This window comes from Bos grunniens, chromosome X (genome assembly GCF_055505025.1).
Source record: "Bos grunniens cultivar Pamir isolate PY7600 chromosome X, Bosgru_T2T1.0, whole genome shotgun sequence".
NCBI lineage: Eukaryota > Metazoa > Chordata > Mammalia > Artiodactyla > Bovidae > Bos > Bos grunniens.
The window spans coordinates 63454205-63460685 of record NC_141194.1 but is presented as its reverse complement, the minus strand read 5'-3'; positions in this window follow the sequence as shown (position 1 = coordinate 63460685).

Sequence of the window (6481 nt, the reverse complement as noted above, 5' to 3'; positions counted from 1 at the left end):
AGTAGTTTTACTATGATATGATCATCTTGGGTTAATTTTCTCAGTTTCACAAATTCCCTTCTTAATTTTTTTTTCAAGTCTGTTGAAAGTTATTTTAGGAAAACTTTCTTATAGTCTTTATTATTCATTCTTTTCCCCTTGTTTTGGTTTTCTTCTATGTATGTTGACTTTTCTCTAACTTCTGAATTTATCACTTTTTCTCAGATTCTATCTCTTTTTTTTAGTTTTAATTTTTTTCTTCTATTTATTTTCTTTTTCTCTTAAGGAATTGTGTGTTGAGTTTATTTGCTCTTGTGCTTCTTCTAGTTTAGAATTCATTTCTGATTTTTTCTTTTATTTGCAATTCTTTCCTTACTTCTGTCACATAACTTTTGAGTTTTTCTAATTTTGATTTATATTGTTGTTTCACATCTTGTATAATTTCCTTAATGTCCTTTTACTTGCTCTAAAACAGTTGGTTTATAGTTTTCATATTTTGTACTGTTATTTATCTACCATGATTTTGTTGTCAAGGGATATTATTAGCCTTATTGTTTCATTGTAATAAACCTTGATCCTTTTCTGTTGCTCATTTTTACATGAAAAGGTTTTAATTTTAAAAGAAATTTAGATTGAGTATTTTTTTAATTTCATGGCTTTTGAGCGCCCTCTTGTGTTGCTTTTGTGTAACATTAAAACAAATGATATGGTGCTCTCCTATTTTCATCTGGACCTTCTCTTGCTGCACTGCCTAATTTGGATTCTACTCCCAGAAGTTTCTCCTCAGTGTGGGCTTTGTCCTAGAATGGACCTTTAGCTGGTTGGTTTTGAGAGTTCGGGGCTCACTCTACCCCAGGCCCAGATTGTTCCAGCTTCTTTAGGTCTTACCACTGCCCTGCTATAAGCATATGCAAAACCTCTCTCAGTTTTAACTGCTCTCCTTAAACTGGCCCTCTGAACTTTCCACTGAGTAACTAGCTATTTGGGGATTCTCTGGTCTGTTGGATGCCCCATTGCTTCCCTCTGCTTCCTTTTGCTGAAATCCATATATGTCTTATAGGTGCTGGTAATTTGTCCCCTTTCCTCATATTTTGGGATTCACAGGGGTATCTTATTACCTATTTTTGTTGCGGATATTGTCCATGGGTTTTGGGTTTGCTATCCTATTTTCTCTTTTTATAGAGGAACTTGGGGCAATTGAAAAACTGCTACCTTATCACCTTCCAGAAATCACCCTGTACATTAAGTTTTAATTGCAATTATTATATCTCTCATTTTTATGTTTTAAAAGTTTTAATCAACTTTCTGAAACATCATTTACATATAATAAAATATAATACAATATGCCTATTTTACATGTATAGTTTGATGAGTTTTGGCAAATAAATACACCTGTGTAACTTACCACCTCCTTCAAGAGAGAACATTTTTATCATCCCAGAAAGTTCTCTTGTGCTCCTTTCCAGTCAATCCTTCTTACTCATGGCACCAGACAATCATTTATTTGCTTTCCATTACTGTAGATTTGTTTTTCCAGAATGGCATATAAATGGTATCAACAGTATGTAGTTTTTTGTGTCTGGATTCTTTCGCTCAGTATAATGAAATTCTATCATGTTGTTGCCTGTATCAAGTTTGTTTCATTTTAATGCAAAGTATATTCCTTTGTATGGATATGCCACTGTTTATTCATTTATTCTCCTGTTGATGGATTTATAATGTTTGACTTTTATGAATAAAGCTGCTATGGATATTCTTATACATGTCTTCTGATGGATATATACATTAATTTCTGTTGAATTTTTACCTAAGAAGTATAATTGCTGAGTTGTAAAGTAGATGTATGCTTTAGATACTGCCAAATAGTTTTCCAAATTGCTTATATCAATTTAACACTGCCATTAGTAATTATCAGTGTTCAGATTACTCCACATTCTTGTCAAAATTGGTATTTTCAATAAATGAGAAAAATTACCTTTCTAGTGAGAGAAAAGTGTGTTTTACTCATTTTTAACAGTGAGCTGCTCATTTTCCTTAGGAAATTATTTGTGGGAATTTTTTGAGTAGTAGGGTGAAAGAACATTCTTTCAGAAAGTTTCTGTGTTTGCTTCTGCTAGGTACTTAGGAGCAATATCTAGGACTGTAAACTAAATCAAGGTTTTATGTGTGTGTGTGTGTGTGTGTGTTTACCACCAGATGGCGTGTATTTCAGCTATAAACTTGAGCAAGGCCCAGCTTTTTGTTCAGTTTCTCAAGCACTTGATTCTCCCTTCTATAATAGAGAACCAAGGCAATTTTTTTTTTCAGTTCCCTGGAGCTGAGGAAGTAGGGTTTGGTGAGATTACTTTCTAATTTGCACTTACTTAGGGTTGTGGCCCTTTCAGGATTCAGCTAAATTCCAGGGGTACAGGAAGAAGGCTTTTCCCCACCTTGGAGGGATCTAGGAATCCACAAAGGTCACCAGGTTTTGTAGATATTCCCAGGGCAAAGTAGCTTCAGTGTATCACATGTCTATACGGGTTCCCTTTTATTTTATCTTATTAATACTTTTTTATCATACCAGTTTTTGGATGCTTTTAACAGAGTTCTTTCTGTTTTATCCAGTCTCTTTAAGTGGTTTTCTGTTGGAAGATTGGTTCAAGTACCTAGTCTACCATATAACCAGGAATGGAAATTTTGCTTCATATTTCTATCATTATTTTCTGGTATAGTTTTTGTTTGTTTTTCTTGGAGTTTCTAATTGTCTTTTATATTTTGATTTTGAGGAAAGATATCACTTCTTCTAATCATTAATATTTTCTAGCTTCTTAATCTATCCATCACTTAGAATCAAGTTGCTTCTTTTTGAAGACCTTCTTTCTGTAGCATGCTGGTTTCTTATTCTAAATTGGACTGACTGCTTTCTAGGCCTGCTTCACAGTTGTCATCCTGGAGGGGTTTTGTCACTGGATTGATGAATTAAGTCTTTTATTTCTTGTTTCTCATGTCTTTTTCTTTCTGGGATTTACCCTGGTTTTGTTGAAGTACACTTTAGAATAACAAACTAAGAAAGGCTCTGCAGAAAGTATTCTTTGAGTCTTTACATTTCTGAAAATATCTTTTTTGTATTCATACTTGATTGGTGATTTGGCTAGATTTTTAATTTAATTTAATAATTTTCCCTCAGAATTTTCGAGTGTTACTCTAGCATTTGGTGTTGCTAATGATAAAACTGATTTTTGTTTCTTGATAGGTAGCCTGCTTTTTCTTTCTGGAAGTATTATCATTTTTCTTTATTTCTGACATATAAAATGATATAGTGTCTTAAGTATGGGTCTTTTTTCCCCTTTGATCTTAGTAAACCCTTAAAATCTTCTTTGAATTATCTGTTTCCTCTGAGATTAATTCTGCTTGTTTATCTTGACCTTTCTTTTCATCATGCTATTTTTCTTCATATTTCTGATGGTCTTTGGCTGTCTTTTCATATTTATAAATGAAATGATAGGTAATTGATATAGTTGATATATGTAGATCCATTTTCTTATAGTTCTCTAAATAGGGGATTGGACTAGATGTCTGTGTAGCTGATCAGGACTTGTGCCTAACAACCTTCTCTTTAGACTTGTGTTTGGAAGTTGACTTTAGGCTGGGGGACCCCAGATGCTGGATTAAGAGGAGTTTTCATTTGTTCTTGGGCACCAACACCTATACTACCCTTCAGTTTTCTCCACATGTTTATTCTATTTCTACTGAGTCCTCATCTTTTTTTTTTCTTTTTTCTTTTCTTTCAAATTCCTCTTTTTTTGCTTTCTTTCTTTTAATTCCTTTTTTTTTTTTTTTTTGCTGGGAGGTAAGAATTGGGTTAACTATGCAGAATTTGGGGATGATGGGTGAGAAGATCATGGGGAGCCAATGGGGACATTTGTTTCATAGACAGACTTTTAATTCAATCCACAGTTTTCAGATTCCCTTCTTCTTTTGACCTTGAATACTTGCCAGCTCTGAAATGGGAGCTTTTTTGGAATTCTGCCAGGTCCATTGGCTTGTTCCATTCTGTTTCATCAGTTGACACATTTCCAATCTTCCAGAAATTTGTTAAGCCCATTTTTTTCCACTGTTAAGGGCTTATTCCTTTATTACCATTTTAATGAATGTCAAAAGGGAGGAGATAAGCACATATCTTTAGTCAGACATCTTCAATTAGAACTCTCTTATCTTTATAATGGCTTCATGGTGGACCTTTGTGTGGATGTAATATAGTTTATTAAATGTCCAATTGATGGACATTTGGGTTCTTTCCAGTTTTCCACTATTCAGACAACGCTATAGTAGACATCCTTTGTGCATACATCTTTGGGCAAGTACTTTTTTCTCTTTAAATTTTATCTTTTTAAACACTGAAAACATTTTATATTGGGGTACAGCCAATTAACAATGTTGTGAGAGTTTCAAGTGAACAGTGAAGGGACTTGGCCAGAAGTAAATTTGGTAGATATTGCCTAACTGTGCTCTTAAAACATAGACCCACATCACTCTCCAACTACCACTGAATAAGAGTATTTTCCCCATACATCTTCACAATACTATTTATTAATTTTTTTAGTGGTTTTTGCCAAACATCAACATGAATCAGCCACGGGCACACATGTGTTCCCCATCCAGAATCCCCCTCCTACCTCCCTCCCCATCCCATCCTGCAGGGTCATCCCAGTGACCAGCCCTGAGCACCCTGTCTCATGCATCAAACCTGGACCAGTGATCTGCTTCACATATGATAATATACACGTTTCAACGCTACCCTCTCAAATCATCCCACCCTCGCCTTCTCCCACAGAGTCCAAAAGACTGTTCTTTACATCTGTGTCTCTTTTGCTGTCTTGCATATAGGGTCATCGTTACCAATTCCATATATATGCATTAGTATACTGTATTGGTGTTTTTCTTTCTGACTTGCTTCACTCTGTATAATAGGCTCCAGTTTCATCCACCTCATTAGAACCGATTCAAATGTGTTCTTTTTAGTAGCTGAGTAATATTCCATTGTGTATATGTACCACAGCTTTCTTATCCATTCATCTGCTGATGGACATCTAGGTTGCTTCCATGTCCTGGCTATTATAAACAGTGCTGAGATGAACATTGGAGTACATGTGTCTCTTTCGATTCTGGTTTCCTCTGTGTGTATGCCCAGCGGTGGGATTGGTGGGTCATTTGGCAGTTCTGTTTCCAGTTTTTTAAGGAATCTCCACACTGTTCTCCAAAGCATCTGTCTACAGTGCAGGAGACCCAGGTTCGATCCCTGGGTCGGGAAGTTCCCCTGGAGAAGGAAATGGCAATTCACTCCAGTACTATTGCCTGGAAAATCCCATGGACAGAGGAGCTTGGTAGGCTACAGTCCATGGGGTCGCAAAGAGTCGGACACGAATGAGCGACTTCACTTCACTCACACTGTTCTCCGTAGTGGCTGTACTAGTTTGCATTCCCACCAACAGTGTAAGATGGTTCCTTTTTCTCTGCACCCTCTCCAGCATTTATTGTTTGTAGACTTTTGGATAGTAGCCATTCTGACCGACATGAGATGGTACCTCGTTGTTTTGATTTTAATTTCTCTGATAATGAGTGATGTTGAACATCTTTTCATGTGTTAGCCATCTGTATGTCTTCTTTGGAAAAATGTCTGTTTAGTTCTTTGGCCCATTTTTTAATTGGGTCATTTATTTTTCTGGAATTGAGCTGCAGGAGCTGCTTGTATATTTTTGAGATTAATTCTTTGTCAGTTCCTTCGTTTGCTATTATTTTCTCCCATTCTGAAGGCTGTTTTTTCACCTTGCTTATCATTTCCTTCATTGTGCAAAAGCTTTTAATTTTAGTTAGGTCCCATTTGTTTATTTTTGCTTTTATTTCCATTACTCTGGGAGGTGGGTCATAGAGGATCCTGCTTTCACAACACTATTGAAAAACTATTTATCATTTATCTTTTCCCATTTTGCCATTCAAATGAGCAGAAGTCTGTCCTCTCATTATTTTAATTTGTGTTTTTTAAACATGAGTGAGGTTAAGCATTTTTTGGATGCATTTTTCATTAACCAGTTTCCTCTGTGAGTTGCCTGCTGATGTCCTTTGCCCATATTGTTTGTCTTTTTCAAGTCGATTTGTGGGAGTTCTTTTTATATTATGCATCACAATTCTGACTCTAGGTTTACATAATACATTTGGGGTGTGCAGAGTGAAACAAAAGCTTCTTTACCACAGGATTTTAAAAAACCTTTAGTGTGATAATGTACATTGTGAAGAAGTGAATTTAGTGTGCAACATTTCCCAAACTAATCTGATCACAGAGCTATTGTTTTTTCTTGGACTGTCTTAAGGAGCTGACTTTGAGGGACCAGTTTGGGAACTGCTGTCTTATCTAGCAACTAAGCTCAATGAGAGTGAAGACAATATCTGTCTTATTCACCATTCTATATCCATTGTCCATTCCCTGGCATGTAGTAAACTCTCAGTAACTATTTCTTGAATGAAT